This window comes from Gorilla gorilla, chromosome 6 (assembly GCF_029281585.2).
Source record: "Gorilla gorilla gorilla isolate KB3781 chromosome 6, NHGRI_mGorGor1-v2.1_pri, whole genome shotgun sequence".
In the NCBI taxonomy this organism is placed as follows: domain Eukaryota; kingdom Metazoa; phylum Chordata; class Mammalia; order Primates; family Hominidae; genus Gorilla; species Gorilla gorilla.
In genome coordinates this window covers 74905403-74914195 of record NC_073230.2, presented here as the reverse complement: position 1 = coordinate 74914195, position 8793 = coordinate 74905403, and the positions used below count along the sequence as shown (strand labels likewise).

Below are 8793 nucleotides of genomic sequence, written 5' to 3'. Positions count from 1 at the left end.
TGCTCCACTGCACTCCAGCCTGGGTGACAGAGAACAAAAGCAAAATATATACAGGTTCTTGACTAGATTGTTATTTCAGACCCCTATTAGGAACCCCACCATGAATTGTATAATTTTTTAATCTCATTATTTCAAAATATCAGAATTCATCCTCTGAATCCTTTATCAGAACCACTTCCCACAGACTTGGTGTTATGGTAAACTGAGGAACAGAGATACTGATATGGGAACACAGGAAGATATTCATTTTAAGGTAAGCACTGGCTCAGTGGATTCACATCTAAAAAGCTGAGCCTAGAACAAAGACAGAGGTGGGGGGTTTATAAGCAGGCTTACAAAAGCAAAACAAAGGCAGTTAATCATATAGTGCTTAACTTGTGGCCTTGTAGCTGCATCGAAAGAAAAACAAGAACTGGCTAAATACAGACATTTGTAAAACACAGTCACGCTTAAGAGGCTAGGGAAAGGAGTGGCTGGGCACAGTGGCTCACACCTGTAATCCCAGCACTTTGGGAGGCCGAGGCAGTGGATCGCTTGAGGTCAGGAGTTCCAGACCAGTCCAGCCAATGATGACACCCCGTTTCTACTAAAAAAGTACAAAAAAAAATAGCCGGGCATGGTGGCACATGCCTGTAATCCCAGCTACTTGGGAGGCTGAGGCAGGAGAATCGCTTGGACCCGGGAGGCGGAGGTTGCAGTGAGCCAAGATCATGCCATTCATTGCACTCCAGCCTGGGCAACAGAGTGAGACTCTGTCTCAAAAAAAACCACAAACAAAAACAAAAAACAAAAAAAAGAAGCTAGAGAAAGGAGAGTAACAGTAAAGTAATTTGTCTTTCTCCTTTTTTTTTCTTTCAACCTTGCTCTGGAAGGGGGAGAGGTGTCTGGATCCTGTTCCTTTGGTCTTGGCTTTTCAGACAGCGTTATTTTATAACTGTCCTTTACGTGAGCTGCTAAGCAGAGGAAAACTTGTTTCTTTTCCTTTTAACCTTTGCCTTGCCTGCTACTTTTCTTGGAGTGAATGAATGCATATTTATTTTTAAATTTTCTGCCTCACTGGCAGATATTAAACTGGATGTCCCCAAAAACTTGCAACCATTTTCTTACTAATAAAATCTGGAAATATTATTTATTTAGTTTTATAATAAAGACAGGGCCTTACTTTGTTGCCCAGGCTGGTCTCAAATTCCTAGGCTCAAGCGATCCTCCTGCCTTGGTCTCCCAAAGTGCTGGGATTACAGGCGGGAGCACCGAGCCTGGCCTCAAAATCTGGAAGTATTGAATGTAGGGCACATCCAATCCAAGAGCATCAGGCCTCTTGTTACCGGATAGAATTGTGTTTTGGTGGCTAGGCACAGTGGCTCATGCCTGTAATCCCAGCAGCTTGGGAGGCCAAGGTGGCCAGATCACTTGAGGTCAGGAGTTCGAGACCAGCCTGGCCAACATGGTGAAACGCTGTCTCTACTAAAAATACAAAAATTAGCTGAGCGTGGTGGCATGCACTTGTAATCCCAGCTACTAGGGAGGCTGAGGCAGGAGAATCACTTGAACCCAGGAGGCGGAGGTTGCAGTGAGCACCACTGCACTTCAGCCTGGGTGACAGAGGGAGACTTGGTCTCAAAAAAAAAAAAAAAAAAAAAAAAGAATTGTGTTTTGGTGGGGAGGGTCCTGTAGCTAAGGGCAGGGACGCTGTGACCATGTGTCCTGCCCCAGGGATTGCATCCTCTGTGTGGGTGAGCAACTTAGAGTGAGCCTGGAGCGCAGACTGTCAGCCTCTGAGGTTTCAGGTTGTGTTTTAGAGTGGACCTTGATGCCCGGCTCCACCCAGCTAATGCCAGTGGTAAATGTTTGGGGGAAACACCTCTTATTTGTTGTAGTTAACATACAAGGAGCTGGGCAAGTGACACATGGAATAAATTTTTTTTTTTTTTGAGAGGGAGTCTTACTCTGTTGCCCAGGCTGTAGTGCAGTGGCATGATCTTGGCTCACTGCAACCTCCTCTTCCCAGGTTCAAGCAATTCTCCTGCCTTGGCCTCCCAAGTAGCTGGGACTACAGGCATGCGCCACCATGCCCCGCTAATTTTTGCATTTTTGCTAGAGACGGAGTTTTGCCATGTTGTGTAGGCTGGTCTGAAACTCCTGACCTCAGGTATCCACCTGTGTTGGTCTCCCAAAGTGCTGGGATTACAGGCTTGAGCCACTGCGCCCGGCCAGAAATTTTTGAAAAAGAAAGAAATAGGCTGGGCGCAGTAGCTCACACCTGTAATCCCAACACTTTGGGAGGCTGAGGAGGGAGGATCGCTTCAGCCCATGAGTTCGAGCACAGCCTGGGAAACACAGTGAGAACCCCCCCATCTCTATTTAAAAACATAATAAAAATTAAAAATAGGCCAAATAGGTCAAACCTGGATTTCAAAAGAGGACCCCCACGGGGATTTCATTAATTGCAGAATCAGTGCAGCGGTCCCTTGCTTCCCTCACCTACTCTTATCCCAAGTGGCGGTGGCGGCAGCGCAGAGCAGCTTCTGAAGGTCCAGGAGCTCTTTTGTTCTTCCTCTGCAAAGCAAAGGTGCCACAGGGCGCGGCTTTGCGAGAAAGCGTACTCCACACGGTGCACCTCTCCGTCTGCAGGCGCTGAGACCCCGGAGGAGGAGGGGGCGGGCTCGCGGAGCCTCTACCCTGGGGCGGGGCCAAGGCGTCCTCCCAGCCCGGCTTTGCAGAGCAGAGATCTGGTGTCTCCAGTTTACGGAGGCACTTTCAGAACTGATCAGAAGCCACCCCGCTTATCAGCAGATCTCAGGAGAGTGTTCAGTGGAGGCCCTGCCGGTCTGCACAGCTCACCTCCCTGGGAACTGCTCGCCTGAGCGTCGGAGCCGGCCCTGGCCCCCTGCAGCCAGAAAGTTGCAGCCGCAGGAGCCCCGGAGGCCCAGGACGCAGGTTAAGTCCCTGCCTTGTGCCTTCCCTGCGCCCAACTTTCTGATTTCGCCGACTTTCCTTTTCCTCTTCCAGGCTTCCTGTCTGAGTCTACATTTAGTCTGCTTAGTCGCATAGGCAGATCATTTCCTAGAATCTCCAGGCTTTCTTTTCATTGATTTATTTTTTGGGGTAGCTTCACTGTCTAATCTCTCAGCAGCTGCCTGTTTCCAAACAGCATGAATGAATGATGCAGTCCTGCGCAGGAGCACTCTCAGTGCAAAATTGGGGCCATCCCAAACTCAGAGTTGAAGTGTCCGACTTTGTCGTCTCCTTTCCCATTAGAATTAGAATGTTAAAATAAGTACTTACCAGGTACATTGTTAATAACGATACAACTTCAAGTTGGGAATTAAATTAATCATGCTTTCATTCATTAAATGTATTTACTATCTTTTTCTTTTTTTCTCTTCTTTTCTTTCTTTTCTGAGACAGTCTCATTCTGTCGCCCAGGCTGAAGTGCAGTGGCGCGATCTTGGCTCACTGCAACCTCCCTCTACCGGGTTCAAGGGATTCTCCTGCCTCAGCCTCCCGAGTAGCTGGACGCATGCCATCATGCCCAGCTAATTTTTATATTTGTAGTAGAGACAGGGTTTCACCATGTTAGCCAGGTTTGTCTCAAACTCCTGGCCTCAAGCGATCCACCGCCTCAGCCTCCCAAAGTGCTGGGATTACAGGCATGAGCCACTGTACCTGGCCACTATATTTTCTTTACGTATGTTTGCATATTATTACTTTTTAAATATTTGATGACTGATATTGGAATGAGAATCAGGGAGGAAAATAATAAAATCCAATATTCCTGTATTACAGTGCCAGGTAGGTTTTCAATATCATGACCATAGTCCTGTCACTTTCATGTCGGTGAAACAAAGTAATCAGGACTTTTTAAAATTTTCAGATGATTTAATATATACCTGATACCTACCTTCCTTTCCTTCCTTCTTTTCTTTTTGTTTTAAGAGACAGGGTCTCACTTGGTCACCCAGGCTGGAGTGCAGTGGTGCAATCATAGCTTATTGCAGTCGCAAACTCCTGAGCTCAAGTGATCCTCCCCTCAGCTTCCCAAGTAGCTGGGACTACAAGTATGCACCACCATGCCTGGCTCATTTATTTTATTTTTTGTACAGATGACGTCTCACTATGTTGCCCAGGCTGGTCTCAAACACCTGGACTCAATCAATCCTCTCACCTCGGCCTCCCAAAGTACTGGGATTACAGGGGTGAGCCCCCATGCCCGGCCTTGTTTTATTTTATTTTTAAGAAAATACTTGGACTAGCTGGGCATGGTGGTTCACACCTGTAATCCCAGCACTTTGGGAGGCTGAGGCGAGCAGATCACCTGAGGTCAGGAGTTCAAGACCAGCCTGGCCAGCATGGTGAAACCCTGTCTATTAAAAATACAAAAAATTAGCTGGGCATGGTGGTGTGTGCCTATAATGCCAGCTCTCAGGAGGCTGAGGCAGGTGAGTTGCTTGAACCTGGGAGGTGGAAATTGCAGTGAGCTAAGATCGCGCCACTGCACTCCAGCCTGGGCGACAAGAGTGAGACTCCATCTCAGGGGGAAAAAAAAAAAAAAGAAAAAAAAAAGAAAATATTTGGGCTAGAATTAGGGTGAAAGGGATCCTCAAGTTTGCCTAGACCAGCCTCTTATCAGAGAGTTTTTTAAAGCCGGTGTTTTATTGCTATATAATTAAATGTAATAAAATACACTCTTTAAGTGCGCATTTTGATGAATTTTGACAAATTTATTCATACTTGTAATCATCACAATAACATTTCCATCACCCAGAAGGTTCCTAGGGCCTCTTTCCAGTCAGCCCCCTGTCCCAACCCCCAGCCCTACTGATCTGATCTTTGTTGTTACGGCATTTGTATTTTCTAGTGTTTCATATAACTGAAACAGTATGTGCTCTTGTGTCTGGCTTCTTTCCATTGGTATAATTTTTTTTTTTTGAGATGGAGTTTCACTCCTGTTGCCCAGGCTGCAGTGCAGTGGCGCAATCTCAGCTCACTGCAACATCCGCCTTCCGGGTTCAAGTGATTCTCCTGCCTCAGCTTCCTGAGTAGCTGGGATTACAAGCATGCGCCACCATGCCCGGATAATTTTGTATTTTTAGTAGAGACAGGGTTTCACCATGTTGGTTGGGCTGGTCACTGCTGACCTCAGGTAATCTGCCTGCCTTGGCCTCCCAAAGTGCTGGGATTACAGGTGTGAGCCACCGTGCCTGGCCTTCCATCGGTATAATTTTTTTTTTTTTTTTTTGAGACTGAGTCTTGCTCTGTCCCCCAGGCTGGAGTGCAGTGGTGCAATCTTGGCCCACTGCAACCTCTGCCCCCTGGGTTCAAGTGATTCTCCTGCCTCAGCCTCCTGAGTGGCTGGGACTACAGGCATGTGCCACCGTGCCCGGCTAATTTTTTGTATTTTTAGTAGAGACGGGGTTTCACCGTGTTAGCCAGGATGGTCTCAATCTCCTGATCTCGTGATCCACCTGCCTCAGCCTCCCAAAGTACTGGTATTACAGGCATGAGCCACCGCGCCCAGCCCTATTGGTATATTTTTAAAAATATTTATCCATGTTGTAGCATGTATCAGTAATTCATTTCTTTTTATTACTGAGTAGTGTTCCATCGTAGGGATATACCACAATTTGTTTAGCTATTTATCTGTTGGTGAATATTTGGGTTTTTTCTTGTGTTGGGCAGTCACAAATAAAGCTGCTATGAATATGTTTTCATTTCTCTTGGATAAAACTCCAAGACTGGGATTGCTGGGTGTCTTTTTAATTTTTATTTTTTGAGATGGAGTTTCACTCTTGCTGCCCAGGCTGGAGTGCAATGGCGCAATCTTGGCTCACCGCCATCTCTGCCTTCTGGGTTCAAGCAATTCTCCTGCCTCAGCCTCCCTAGTAGCTGGGATTACAGGCATGTGCCACCATGCCTGGAAATTTTGTATTTTTAGTAGAGATGGGGGTTTCACCATGTTGGCTAGGCTGGTTGTGAACTCCTGACCTCAGGTGATCCACCTGCCTCAGCCTCCCAAAGTGCTGGGATTACAGGCGTGAGCCACCGCGCCCAGCCTTGGTGGGTCCTATGATAAGTATATGTTTAACTTTATAAGAAACTGCAGTCCCAGTGTGGTGGCTCACGGCTGTCATCTCAGCACTTTGGGAGGCCAGTGTGGGAGGATTCCTTGAGGCCATGAGTTCAAGGTCAGCCTGGGCAACATAGCGAGACCCTGTTTCTACAAAAAATAAAAACTTAGCGGGGCATGGTGGTGTGCATCTGTAGTCCCCGCTACTCAGGAGACTGAGGTAGGAGGATTGCTTAAACCCAGGAGTTCTAGGCTGCAGTGGGCTATGATTGCACTGCTGCACTCCAGCCTGGGTGACAGAGCAAGACCCTGTCTCAGACACACACACACACACACACACACACACACAAACTGTTGTCTTTGCTTCCTTGTAATTGGGCAGCAGATCCTTTCTCTGATTCATCTTGGAATGCTGTTGTCTCTGTCCCCTGTATTTATATATTTATTTATTTTTGAGATGGAGTCTCGCTCTATCACACCACTGCACTCCAGCCTGGGTGACAGAGTGAGACCCTGTCACTAAAATAAATAAATAAATAAATAAATAAATAAATAAATAAATAAATAAATAAATAAGTAAATGAATAAATAGATGAATAAATAAAGTGAAAGTGCAGCTGAGTGTGTGCTTTCCCAGTGATGCTTGGCTGTCCAGATGCAGATGCAAGAGATCCAGCCTGTTCATGTCACCCTTGCCCAGGGGAACAATGTCAGGAGAGAGAGAGAAAAAGGAGGGTTTTTTTCTTCTTTTTTTGAGATGGAGTCTCCCTCTGTCGCCTAGGCTGGAGTGTAGTGGTGTGATCTCGGCTCACTGCAACCTCCACCTCCCGGATTCAAGCGATTTTTCCTGCCTCAGCCTCCCTAGTAGCTAGGATTACAGGCGCCTGCCACCACACCCAGCTAATTTTTGTATTTTCAGTAGAGACAGGGGTTTTGCCATTTTGGACAGGCTGGTCTCGAACTCCTGACCTCAAGTGATCCACCCACTTCGGCCTCCCAAAGTGCTGGGATTACAGGCGTGAACCACCTCGCCCTGCAGCAGTTGATTTTAATTATGAACCATGATTAAGGAAGGCATTGACCACAGAGAGAGTGACAATGAGGTCGGGAGGCCAAGTGGAGAGTTCTGGAGCAAGAGAAGAGAGGTCAGCAGAGAGCTGTCTGAAGTCTCCTTTCTGGGTGATGGAGGGTCCCAGGTGTGACCGCAGGCAGGGAGTGGTGGCTGAGAGGCATGTTGGAAAAGCTCACTGGAGCTGCAGCAGTCTAAGTGCCCAGAGAGATGCGGAGTAGCCTGGCCTGTCCACGTGGGTGACGACACCAACATCTTGTATGAAATCACTGTTGCAAACCTGCTGGGGGAATGTAGAGGGGTTGCTGCTCTACAAGACGGCAAGAAGGATGGAGAACGCAGTCAGCCAGGAACACAAGTCCTCAATGGATAACGAGGTGCAAGCGGAAGACCAGCAGACAGCAGTCACTGAGAGGGACAGCAGGTGACTCCGCTGCCTTTGAAAGAGAAAGGTCTTGGACACGACCACAGGAAGCATGAAGGATATAGACCCTACCTTAGATTCTACAGTACGTGGGGTATAGGAGAAAAAAGAGTCCCTGCACCAGACGGTGCCGGGGGATGTGGGGTCCTGAGGGGCCAGTGGGGTTGGAGGGAGGGGACCCTCCTGCAAGAGGCTGAGTGGTGGCTCCAGAGCCGATGATGTCATCAGAGGAGGTGGGGCAGGATGGGGGGTGGGGAGGAGGGTCCAGTCATATTAGGCAATGCACAGATCTGGGGGGAGGCCTATAGCACAGAGGCTCTGTCCTTTGAGGGTGACTGAACCAACAGGGGAAAGCGAGGCATGGTGAAAATAGCCATGGATGGCCAGCTGAGGTGGCTCACGCCTGTAATCCCAGCACTTTGGGAGGCCGAGGAGGATGGATCACCGGAGGTCAGGGGTTCAAGACCAGCCTGGCGAACATGTGGAAGCCCCGTCTCTACTAAAAATACAAAATTACCCAGGCTTGATGGTGGGCACCTGTAATCCCAGCTGCTTGGGAGGCTGAGGCAGGAGAATTGCTTGAACCCAGGAGGCAGAGGTTGCAGCGAGCTGAGATCACATCACTGCACTCCAGCCTGGGCAACAAGAGCGAAACTCTGTCGGGAAGGGGAGAGGAGGGGAGGGGAGGGGAGGGGAGAAGGAAGGAAGGATAGAAAGAAAGACAGAAAGAAAGAAGGAAGGGAGAGAGAGAGGGGGAAAGAAAGAAAGAAAGAAAAGAGAAAGAAAGAGAAAAGAAGAAAGAAGGAACGAAGGAAAAAGGAGGGAGGGAGGGAGGGAGGAAGGAAGGAAGGAAGGAAGGAAGGAAGGAAAGAAAAGGTAAGAAAGAAAACCGTGGATGACCGCAGACGGCCACAGGTGACATTTCAAGCTGTGAATTTGGAGAGCGTGGGCGCTCCAGGCAACTGTGGGGTGACTGCTCCCCCTGGTGGCCATGTATGGCTAAAGCAAGTAGAAGTCCAGACACACCTGGAGAACAGGTGCCATCGCCTGAAAGCAACCCTAACCACGACAACAAGGCCAGGTGCAGAACCCAGGTCTCCCCCCTTTATTAGAACCTGTGGAGAGATCATGAATGTATTCTCCGATATGTTTATTTTCAGGGGTTAAAAAAAAATCTCCCACAGTGTCACTTCTCCCAGGAACGTGTGTATGTGAATGGCTTAAAAACTGTTG

At 48.1% G+C, this 8793-nt stretch overlaps 1 protein-coding gene across 1 annotated transcript in view; it reads right to left on the bottom strand.

Moving 5' to 3' along the window:
- Window positions 1–1662: 1662 nt before the first annotated feature.
- LOC129523663 (integrator complex subunit 4-like protein 2) overlaps window positions 1663–8793 on the bottom strand; it is a 73676-nt gene continuing 66545 nt past the window's right edge. The window contains exon 14 of the mRNA XM_063708574.1: window positions 1663–7416. The gene's annotated coding sequence lies outside the window, so the exon portion shown is untranslated. The remainder of the gene's footprint in view (window positions 7417–8793) is intronic.